We start from the raw sequence: 12,926 nt of genomic DNA on the forward strand, positions 1-12,926 counted from the left end.
AAATGGCAGCTTACCGCAACACCGTCCTAAAAATGTCAGCTCGGTTTGAGGGGCTTGAATTTCACCATATAGCCCGGGAAAATAATCAGGCGGCAGATGTCCTGGCACGCATCGGTGCAAAACGCGATGTAGTCCCCCCAACATCTTCTTGGAAAGGCTTTTTAAGCCATCCGTGGCATGGGAAGGGGAGCCGAACAATAACAGCCCGGACCCAACCGCACCGCCCGACTCCGAGCATTCTGACACAATCGGTGGCTCTGCCATTGAAGTAACACCTTCAGGCCACGTAATAATTGCCTTCATTGCCCCATGGACGGAACCATTACTCACCTACCTTACTAGGCAGGTACTCCCCGAGGACCAGAATGAGGCACGCTGCATAGTGCGGCGATCCAAAGCCTACAGAGTCCACGAGGGGGAGCTTTATAAGAAAAGCACTACCGGAGTCCTTCAAAGGTGCATCTCCGAAGAGGAGGGGCAGAATCTCCTGGCTGAAATCCATGCCGGACTCGGCGGTCATCACGCTGCAGCCCGATCTCTGGTAAGCAAGGCCTTCCGTACAGGTTTTTATTGGCCGACGGCCCGGGCAAACGCTCAGGACTTAGTCCAGCGATGCACCGGTTGCCAGCTCTTTGCAAACCAAAGCCATATGCCATCCACCGCCCTCCAAACTATCCCCATCACTTAGCCCTTTGCGGTCTGGGGGCTTGATATGGTTGGACCCCTTAAAGGCGGAACCCACAAGCACAAGTACCTACTCATCATGGTGGATAAGTTCACCAAATGGATAGAAGCCAAGCCTGTTAAGACGGCTGAATCCGGGCCTGTGATAGACTTCATATCCGGGGTTGTACACCATTACGGCGTCCCCCACAGCATCATCACTGATAATGGCACAAACTTTACGGCCGACGAGGTAAAACTCTGGTGCAAAAACTTGGGCATCAAGCTCGATTACGCTTCTGTCTATCACCCACAGACTAACGGCCAGGTCGAACATGCAAACGGTCTTATCATGAGCGGCATTAAACCCAGATTAGTACGATCCCTCAAGGAATCTAACACACATTGGGTAGAGGAGCTCGACTCCGTACTCTGGGGGCTGCGGACCACACCGAATCGCACCACCGGATATACACCATTCTTCATGGTGTACGGCGCAGAGGCAGTTTTGCCTTGCGACATAATTCATGACTCACCTCGAGTGCACATGTACGAAGAAAGGGAAGCCGAGCTCGATCGGCAGGACAGTTTGGACGCATTAGAGGAGGAGCGTGACGTGGCAAAAGCCCGTTCCGCATTTTATCAACAACAGGCTCGAAGATACGAAAGCAGAGAAGTACGGGCCAAAAATTACAACGTTGGCGAATTAGTTCTACGCCTGCCGGACAAGAAAAATGACAAACTCAAGACCAAGTGGGAAGGTCCCTTCATCATCGACCAAGTCCTGACTGGTGGTGCGTACCGCCTGCGAAGTGCATCGGATAACCGACTCGAGCCAAACCCATGGAACGCAGCCCGCCTCCGAAGATTCTATGCCTAGCGCCGGATCCTATGTTCGTCTCCTTACTCTGTCCATCTTTTATATATACCTTCTGTCTTACATTTCTCTCCTTCTCTCTCTCTTTCCCTCTTATAGCCTTTAGAGGCTCACAAAGTGACGCGCTATCCGCGCTCAACAAACCTGGGGGCTTCTTTCAACAGAAGCTTATTTCTACGGGCTTCACGCCCAACACATGTGTCAAACTTCCGCATGTACCTTTTATTCACCACTATATGCATCGATATGACTTAAGTTTTGGCCAAGCTGGGTTGCCTGGCTCCTGTGCTTATCCCGATTGTTCGGCTAGGCGGTAAAGGGAGCACCTCTGCGATTGTTACTGCCGGGTCAGCCGGACGTGTACCTCAGACTGGGTGAAGCCGAAAGCTAGCGTTCTTAAGGGAATATTCGGTCGGTGAACTAAAGACGATCTTTTTTATTTTTTCCACGTGCCCCCAGATGTTTTTCCTGCGTTTATCTTCGCAGCATGGACATGCACTTTAGGGCATGCCTCCTAGGGAAAGCAACCCCTAACGGAACTATTCTCCCTGGAAGATGTTTCTTACTAACCATGTAATATAACATAACTAGTCGGGCACTTGTCTGTTCACGCCATAATGACCCCTACGCCTAGTCTCCACGCATTCCCCGGTTCCTATATAACCGCACGGGAATTCGGACACACTCCGGACCATAAGGTCCCGAGGCTGAAGCAAAAAGGTCGGCCATGACAAACGATCTACAATCCGGCTAGAAGGCATTATAAATGTCAATTAAATTACATAGTCATTTTGACTAATTGTACTCCTCTTCAATACCATCTAACAGGCTGTCTAATTTACAGTCCTGCTGGGAATACTTTGCGGCCAACTCTACTTGGCCGTATACTAAGCTCACAGGGATCTCCTTCCCATCGGGCCCTACAGGACCAACCTCGGCCATATGGTTGGGGTCGGCCTGCGAATACCGCGTCTTCACCATGGCCCAGGCCTCCCTAGCGCCTTGACGGCAGGCTGATATCTTCCACAACTGGAAGCGCCGCCGTGCTCCCCTCAGCTTCTCCGCAAGCTCTCCAAGACCTTTGGGTGTGGAGACGGATGGCCACAGAACCTGGGCGACGCTTCGCATCGCCTGCCGAACTCGATCGAGCAATTGCAAGAGCTCGGGAAGAAGGTCACCAATAGAACCGGGCATCTCCTCTGCAGGATGACCTGTTAACATACCTACGGACATTGCTCTGTTAATCAACGGCACCGCCGAACTTTCTTTTAAAAGGTTCGTTCAAAGCACTTACTAAATATGCCGCGCCGAAGCCGCTGATTCTCCTTCACGGAGTCTGACAGCTGGGCACAAACATCTTTTAGCTCGATGCCCAGCCGGGTGTTGGCATCTTGGAGAATGTTCTTCTCCCCCATCACCTTTAACAGCACCCTCTCACCAGCCTTTAGTTGGCGTTTGAGGTGTTGCCTTTCCAGATTCAATCCGGCGCCATCTGCAATTTTATTTGTCAGATTCGCACAAAAGCCGTGCTTCGCCACATACTTATCTTTCGAAATGTATATTACCAGAGGGGGTCTCCTTAGGCTCCCCTGCCGCGGCTAGTGCGGCCTCCAGTTGGGCTTTGCACTCTTCCAGCTCCTGGGTCAGTAGGGAATTCTTTTCTGTAAGAACCTGCATTTCAAATGATCCTTAAACCAGTTATTCTGACTGTTTTCAGTCTCGGGGGCTACTGCTACATATATATTTACCAAAATTTTCTTACCCGTATGTCTTTTACATATTGCTCCGTGGCTCTGGCAAGACCATTTTGAGCGGCACGGAGGTGCGCATCTCCCGAATTGAAGGCATCTAATGCCTCTTGGGAGAAGCAAGTGTCGCGAAGAATTGTCCGGCGACGCCTGTGGTTCATGGCACTTTCCACCTCTGAGTTGGTGGCAGATAACCCGTCCGCATCCTCCGTCGGAGGAACGTCTGGCACACGCCTTGCGTTCGCCTCCGCCCCAGGACCAGGCTTTGGAGCCTGGCCGGTGGAGGCGCGATTAACAGCCTCTCCGGATATAGTCTGGCGAGGTCTCTTCGTCCTGAAAAGGGCACAAGTGTCAAGTGTGCCTCGAAGGTATAACAACTGGGATAAAGGGGCGCGCCATACCTTCGCGCTGATGCCTCGGTCCGGACTCCACCTCTTTTCTGCCCATGGGGCCCTGCGGCCCCTGGTTGGTTTGTCGCCGTAGGTTCGGCCTTCTGCCTTAAAAACCTCCCCTGCAAAGTTCGGTTACAATCAGGAAATTAAACACGCGTGGACGGACCCCTGTCCGAGGTACAGGGACTTCGGTCTCAGGTACCTGGGGTGTTCGGATTAGCCCTGGGTAATCAGCCGTAATGGCCACCAGGGCGTTGTCCTCGCTCAATTGATGGAACACTCCATCAATCGGCTACACAGATATGTCCGGATCCTCTTGAGAGGCCGGGTCGAGAGACCGTCCTGAGTCCTCGGGTTGTGGAGGCGGGTTGCTTATGTCCTTAACGGCCCGGCGCAGTTCCTGCGTTGAAGTCATCAGACTAAGTATTTAACAATGGGAACACTAAACGGATGAGCAAGTAAACACGACCACTTACCCAGCTTGGGGGATTGTGCATAGAGAATCCACCCTGTGGGTTGACGCGGAGAAATTCCTCCTATTCTCCCTTGTACAAAGTGGACAAGATCTTTAATAGAGTGGCAACTGAATCTGGCCCTTTACGACCGTAGCGGGTGGCATCGTCCTCCCCGTTGAAATCCCACATGGGGTGGCTTCTGTACTGAAGCGGCTGCACCCCCGCATGATGCATTCGGCCATAACTCCGATCATGGTTAGTCCGGAATGGGCCAACAATCTTATTCGGCCCATGAGATAAACGATGTCCCTGTCACTTTCCCTTTGAGGGCTCCGTGGACGCCAGCTTAGGCGCTTCTTTAAAGGAGCACTATCGAACTCTAGGAGGCCGATCCGGATAGGATCCGGCAGCGGGACGTCTTCTATATAGAACCATTCCGAGGGCCAGTCTTCGGACGCCTTCTTTGGAGTTCCGGACAGATATCCGGTCCCGGCAATGCACCATACTTCGGCTCCGCCCACTTGATACATTGACCCTTTCTTGGAACGGGGCATGAGGCAAAATAGCTCCTTCCACAGTCCGAAATGAGCTTCAATACCCAAGAACAGCTCGCAAAGGGCTACAAAGCCCGCGATGTGCAATACTGAGGCAGGCGTGAGATGATGTAGCTGGAGGCCGTAGAACTCCAGCAGCCCCCGGAGAAATGGGTGGATGGGAAATCCGAGCCCCCTTATTAAGTAAGGAACGAGGCACACCCGCTCTCCTTTGGATGGATTAGGGGCATTCTCTGCTTGCTCTCCGCCATTGTAGACGGCAAGACCGGCTCGGACCGGGACCATATAGGCCGAGGGGAGAAATCCCTTGGTCTGAAGCATCACTAGCTCGCTATGCGGAGTAGAACATCTCTCCCAATATCCAGGCTTAGGGCTAGAAGGACAAGAGGACGAGTTGCGGCGGCTGGCCATGGTGGAATGGACCTTTGACGGATGCGCTCTGATGAACACTCGTGGAGGGGAGAAGGTGTGGATTGGATCTAAATCCTCGTCCCCTTAAAAAGGGCAACTCATTTACACGGCAAGGGGTGTGAACGTAAAAACACTCAGACTTTTCATATTCGTTTGGCACGTGGGGAGCAGCCATTATTGGGCGTAGAAGCCGAGGAGTGCAACATCTACAAGAAACCGGACTTTATTCAAACAGGTACACGGAATTTGGAGGAGAACCCGCCTTGCAATGTCGAAGACAATCTGCACGCCGGACTCATCGTCATTGAAGCCTGGTTCGGGGGCTACTGAGGGAGTCCTGGATTAGGGGGTGTTCGGACAGCCAGATTATATCCTTTGGCCGGATTCCTGGACTATGAAGATACAAGATTGAAGACTCCGTCCCGTGTCCGGAAGGGACTTTCCTTGGCGTGGAAGGCAAGCTTGGCGATACGGATGTTCAGATCTCCTACCATTGTAACCGACTTTATGTAACCCTAACCCTCTCCGGTGTCTATATAAACCGGAGGGTTTTAGTCCGTAGGAGAACATACACATCAACACTCATACCATAGGCTATCTTCTAGGGTTTAGCCTCTCTGATCTCGTGGTAGATCAACTCTTGTAATACCCATATCATCAATATTAATCAAGCAGGACGTAGGGTTTTACCTCCATCGAGAGGGCCCGAACCTGGGTAAAACTTCGTGTCCCCTGCCTCCTGTTACCATCCGGCCTAGACGCACAGTTCGGGACCCCCTACCCGAGATCCGCCGGTTTTGACACCGACACCCACTATATTGTAATTCAGACAATGATTTGATTTGATTTGATTTGATTTGATTCAGTTAATCCAAGAGATTTGATTTGATTTGATTGGCTGACATATAGTTAGAATGATTTGATTTGACCGAGTTCATGCAATTACCGTACAAGCACCAACTGGGGCATTGCAAAATATTTGATTTGATTGAGTTAATGCAGAACGTGAAGGATGGGAGGCTTCATCAGCGAACGTACAACCACCAACTCCCCTTCAATAGTAGAGAATTTCCCTAAAAGGAAGGCACTTTGAGTCAGGGATGACAAAATCAATGTATCTATATATGTCCTATGACCATATTCTATCCATAGACTATTCTGCCACATGTTTTGCAATTTCCCCACAAGCAAGCGTTGAACATTGTTGGTCTTGTACCCAACTGACCATATTCTATCCATAGACTTACGGATTATGCTAGAATGTGATATGATTACTACAACAATAACATCAGCACACGAGACACAATATTGTAACATGGAAAGCCCATAAATTGATGAAATACATATGGGTGAAACCATCCAAATCTTCTTTCACTTAATATCAAAAGTGAGGCACAACAAGTTAATCTCTGGGTGAAACTAGAGGTTCACATGCATCGAGGTTTTGTCACATTGCACAACAATATGGTAGCAAAAGCGAATGATGAACAATATCACAAATGATGGTGGCATCATATCTCAAAAGGGACAAGTGGGTATATGTGAACCTCAGAACGTTGAGGACGAACTCACTTTGCTTGATAGCAAGCTTATTTGTTTGATCTTTCTTCTCTTTTCTCTCGGTATATTAGAATTCTCTTCCTTCTTCTCGAATGGACTTGAAGTCTTGTCTCTCCTTACTCGTTGATTGGGAGGCCCAAACATCCCCATTTGTGAATATACAGTCCAAAGTGCACTATTTAGAAAGTCAAGTTAGACCAAATGGCTTGTGAGCTCTTGCGCTTGTTGTGCAAATAGGGTCTCAAATCACCTCTTCAATGCTCAAATGAAGAGGATCATCCAACACTATCAATATAAACTACGGTATACTTCTGGACTAGACAAAAAGAGCCATCACGTGGTATAATGAAAAGTCGTATATGTGTGACGGTATCAGGGTTAAAATTTTAAAAAATATTTGTGTATGTATGTATGTTGAAAGATTTACGGATTTATGCCCAATTTTCTTCAATGTTGTCGTGTGCTTTGGTGGCGCAATAGGGTGACCTCCTAATAATAATATAAAAACACTAAATCTAACATAGAATCATTGATATCCCTGTTAAAAGACAAATTGAAGCCATTCTTTGATTTAGCGCTCCTATTCTCTAAACAGCTCTACTAAATTTGTTAACTAACACGCCATCTTCCCCCGAAAAAGACAAAAAAACTAAAACACAATCAAATGCACGTCCTTGGGCAATGCAAGTTGGGAGTTATTTACCCAAAACCATCACACTTGGGGCTAGGATAACAACTTGGTACCACATTTGAACCAGGGCACAAAAAACCACCGAAAATGAGCCTAATACATAACACGGAGCACTGATGCTAGAATTTGGTCGCGAAAACAGCGAAACCGACAGGTAGGGCCCACTATCAGGCTGACATGGCAAAGACCAAAAACTTTGACCGATTGATGTGGCAAATGAGATGTGGGCCCCGCCTGTCAATGACTAAACGGTTGTGTTCTTCACAACATTTTTTCTACGGGGCATTCCATCGAGCAGCTTCCGTGCGTTCATCTTCTGGTCGCTGAGGAAGGCACATCACGCCAATGGGCACGCCGGAGCAGTAACCAGAGGAACGGCGGGCCAGGCGCCTTCATCAAGGCCGCGAGCTCGCGCAACTCTTCCTGTACTCCTACCAAGGGGGTGACCACCTTGCCGAGTTGGCATACATGGCGGCGCGGGCAGGGTGTCGATCGACCCAAGCCGTGGCCATGCGGGGAAGGAACGAGAGCTCACCTTGAGCACATGTGCGTGCTCGGACACAAGGAGGTACGACTCGAGAGACATCCTCGTTAGCGGCAGCGGCCGACGGAGCATGGCGGTGTGGGGAAGACGGCTCAGTGATGCGCATCTTGTCGATGTTTGCAGCGGAGGCATCGGGAGGATGTGTCGAAGCCCAGTGACCAGATGCGAGGCGCGGAGGTTCGCCGGAGCGGGAGATGGAGGCCCGGTGGTGAGTGGTCGGAGGTGGAGAAGACGACCACAGCACGGCCGATTCTGGACGTCCCAATCGAATTTCTCTGGTATGATTGGTCAGGGAGGCCTTCCAGAGCTCCTAGACGAGGTGGTGGAGCTCGCGGTGGTCTCTGGCCAAGAGAATGATGGCCGCCAGCGACTGAGTAACGAGGACGAGTTGCTCCTTGTGCATGCTAGGGAGTGATACGTCTCCAACGTATCTATAATTTTTGATTGTTCCATGCTATTATATTATCTGTTTTGGATGTTCATGGGCTTGATTATACACTTTTATATTATTTTTGGGACTAACCTATTAACCGGAGGCCCAGCCCAAATTGTTGTTGTTTTGCCTATTTCAGTGTTCCGCAGAAAAAGAATATCAAACGGAGTCCAAAAGGAATGAAACCTTTGGGAGCATGATTTTTGGGACAAACGTGATCCAGAGGACTTGGAGTGGACGTCAAGCAATCAACGAGGCGGCCACGAGGCAGGGGGCGCGCCTACCCCCTGGGCATGCCCTCCCCCTCGTGGCTTAACCGACCTACTTCTTCCTCCTATATATGTTCACATACCCCGAAAACATCCAGGAGCACCACGAAACCCTATTTGCACCGCCACAACCTTCTGTACCCAAGAGATCCCATCTTGGAGCCTTTTCCGGAGCTCCACCGGAGGGGGAATTGATCACGGAGGGCCTCTACATCAACTCCATGGCCCCACCAATGATGTGTGAGTAGTTTACCTCAAACCTTCGGGTCCATAGTTATTAGCTAGATGGCTTCTTCTCTCTCTTTGGATCTTAATACAAAGTTCTCCTCGATTCTCTTGGAGATCTATTCGATGTAACTCTTTTTGCGGCGTGTTTGTCGAGATCCGATGAATTGTGGGTTTATGATCAAGACTATCTATGAACAATATTTGAATCTTCTCTGAATTTTTTTATGTATGATTGGTTATCTTTGCAAGTCTCTTCGAATTATCAGTTTGGTTTGGCCTACTAGATTGATCTTTCTTGCAATGGGAGAAGTGCTTAGCTTTGGGTTCAATCTTGCGGTGCTCGATCCCAGTGACAGAAAGGGAAACAACACGTATTGTATTGTTGCCATCGAGGATAAAAAGATGGGGTTTATATCATATTGCATGAGTTTATCCCTCTACATCATGTCATCTTGCTTAAAGCGTTACTCTGCTCTTATGAACTTAATACTCTAGATGCATGCTGGATAGCGGTCGATGTGTGGAGTAATAGTAGTAGATGCAGGCAGGAGTTGGTCTACTTGTCACGGACATGATGCCTATATACATGATCATACGTAGATATTCTCAGAATTATTCAATTTTCTATGAATTGCTCGACAGTAATTTATTCACCCACCGTAATACTTATGCTATCTTGAGAGAAGCCACTAGTTAAACCTATGGCCCCCGGGTCTATTCTCCATCATACAAGTTTCCAATCTATTTTATTTTGCAATCTTTACTTTCAATCTATATCATAAAAATACTAAAAATATTTATCTTATTATCATTATCTCTATCAGATCTCACTCTTGCAAGTGGCCGTGAAGGGATTGACAACCCCTTTATTGCGTTGGTTGCGAGGTTCTTATTTGTTTGTGCAAGTACGAGGTGACTCGTGCGTGGTCTCCTACAGGATTGATACCTTGGTTCTCAAAAACTGAGGGAAATACTGGTGCTGCTTTGTTGCATCACCCTTTCCTCTTCAAGGGAAAACCAACGCATGCTCAAGAGGTAGCCAGAAGGATTTCTGGCGCCGTAGCCGGGGAGATCTACGCCAAGTCAAGACATACCAAGTACCCATCACAACTCTTATCCTTCGCATTACATTATTTTCCATTTGCCTCTCGTTTTCCTCTCCCCCACTTCACCCTTGTCGTTTTATTCGCTCTCTTTCCGTTTGCCTCTTTTCCGCTTGCTTCGTCATTATGGCTAGTCCTTTATCTACTCCTTTATCTCCCGAGAATGAAGTTCTTAATTTTAAACAAAGGGAGGGAGAAAATCTAAAAGATGCTTGGTACAGAATTTGCAATGCGCAAAATAGATCTACTAGGAAGCAATCTACTTCCGTTCTTCTTCGCAATTTTTATGTAGGCATCACTCCTTGGAATAGATATATTCTTGATACCATTACCGGAGGAAATTTCTTGGGTAGCCATACTTTTGATTCTTATAATGCTATGATAGATTTGTTTGGCCCACCACCTCTTTTGGTTAATGGAACTATTTTAACTTTGGAACACGTGATGCAACGACTTGAAATTATTGAAAATAAAGTTGCCACCGTAGAGTTGATTGAAATTTTGGATAGAAAGATCCATAACCAAATTACCCAATACGAATCTAAGGTAGGAGTTGCCCTTAAATTTTTTAAAGAAAAGGAACCTATGGTTAATGAAAAGATAGATCAAGATTCCACTAGAATTGATAAAATTGAGGATATTATTACCAACCTAGGGTCTGCCTTCTCTTCCGTGAAAAATACTCCTTCTAATGCTAAGATTGCCAAATTGATTTATGTTCCTAAAAATAAGGGTGAAACTTCTAGTAAAGGAAATGCGGACCTCAAATCCATCAGTGTTCACCCCAACTTTCTCACTATCCTTAAGGAACCTTTTGCTACAACTGATTTTCTTGATTTCGTGCCTAGGAGTTTGATAATTAATAAAAAGAAAGAAACTCCTAGGAGTTATAGGTGTCTTATTGAAGAATTGCCTATCAAAGATGGCAATACCTAGATCTATCCTCGCTTTTATGCCTAGCTAGGGGCGTTAAACAATAGCGCTTGTTGGGAGGCAACCCAATTTTATTTTTATTCCTTGCTTTTCGTTCCTGTTTAGTACTCCCTCCGTCCCAAAATAAGTGACTCGGGTTTGTACTAACTTTGTACTAAAGGTAGTACAAAGTTGAGTCACTTATTTTGGGACGGAGGGAGTAATAAATAATTTATCTAGCCTCTGTTTTGGTTGTGTTTTTTATGTTTAATTAGTGTTTGTGCCAAGTAGAACCGTTGGGAAGACTTGGGGAAAGTCCTTTTGATCTTGCTGTAAAAAATAGAAACTTTAGTGCTCACGAGAATTGCTGCCATTTTTTACTGGAGAGTACTATTTAGTTAATTATTTTTGCAGATGATTAATAGATAAATTCCTCACGTCCAGAAATTTATTTTAGAATTTTTGGGGTTTCATAAGTATTCGAAACCTACAGATTACTACAGAATGTTCTGTTTTTGACAGATTCTATTTTTGTGTGTTGTTTGCTTATTTTGATGAATCTATGGCTAGTAATAGAGTTTATGAATCATAGAGAAGTTGGAATACCGTAGGTTTAACACCAATATAAATAAAAAATTAGTTCATTACAGTACCTTGAAGTGGTGGTTTGTTTTCTTACTAACGGATCTCACGAAGATTTTCTTTTAAGTTTTGTGTTGTGAAGTTTTCAAGTTTTGGGTAAAGATTTGATGGATTTTGGAACAAGGAGTGGCAAGAGCCTAAGCTTGGGGATGCCCAAGGCACCCCAAGGTAAAATCCAAGGACACCAAAAAGCCTAAGCTTGGGGATGCCCCGGAAGGCATCCCCACTTTCGTCTTCGTCCATCGGTAACTTGGAGCTATATTTTTATTCGCCACATGATATGTGTTTTGCTTGGAGCGTCTATTATGATTTGAGTCTTTGCTTTTTAGTTTACCACAATCATCCTTGCTGTACACACCTTTTGGGATAGACACACATGAATTGGAATTTATTAGAATACTCTATGTGCTTCACTTATATCTTTCGATTTGGATAATTTTTGCTCTAGTGCTTCGCTTATATCTTTTAGAGCATGGCGGTGGTTCAATTTTATAGAAATAATTGATCTATCATGCTTCAGTTATATCATTTTGAGAGTCCTTTAGAACAGCATGATAATTCACTTTGGTTATAAATTTTAAATGCTAAGAGAAGTTGGATGCTTGATAGATTGTTTTGAGATATAAAGGTGGTAATATTAGAGGTGTGCTAGTTGAGTAATTGTGAAATTGATGAATACTTGTGTTGAAGTTGGCAGGTCCCGTAGCATGCACGTATGGTAAACGTTATGTGACAAATTTGAAGCATGGGGTGTTCTTTGATTGCTTTCCTTATGAGTGGCGGTCGGGGATGAGCGATGGTCTTTTCCTACCAATATATCCCCCTAGGAGCATGCGTGTAGTGCTTGGTTTTGATGACTTGTAGATTTTTGCAATAAGTATGTGAGTTCTTTATGACTAATGTTCAGTCCATGGATTATACGCACTCTCACCCCTCCATCATCGCTAGCCTCTTCGGTACCGTGCATTGCCCTTTCTCACCTTGAGAGTTGGTGCAAACTTCGCCAGTGCATCCAAACCCCGTGATATGATACGCTCTATCACACATAAGCCTCCTTATATCTTCCTCAAAACAGCCACCATACCTACCTATTATGGCATTTCCATAGCCATTCCGAGATATATTGCCATGCAAATCTCCACCGTTACATTTATTATGACATGCATCATCATTGTCATATTGCTTTGCATGATCGTGTAGTCGACATCGTATTTGTGGCAAGGCCACCATGCTTAATTTTTCATACATGTCACTCTTGATTCATCGCAATCCCGGTACACCGGCGGGGGCATTCACATAGAGTCATATTTTGTTCTGAGTATCGAGTTGTAATCCTTGAGTTGTAAGAAAATAAAAGTGTGATGATCATCATTAGAGCATTGTCCCATGTGAGGAAAACATGATGGAGACTATGATTCCCCCACAAGTCGGGATGAGACTCCGG

This window comes from Triticum aestivum, chromosome 3A (assembly GCF_018294505.1).
Source record: "Triticum aestivum cultivar Chinese Spring chromosome 3A, IWGSC CS RefSeq v2.1, whole genome shotgun sequence".
NCBI classification, from domain to species: domain Eukaryota; kingdom Viridiplantae; phylum Streptophyta; class Magnoliopsida; order Poales; family Poaceae; genus Triticum; species Triticum aestivum.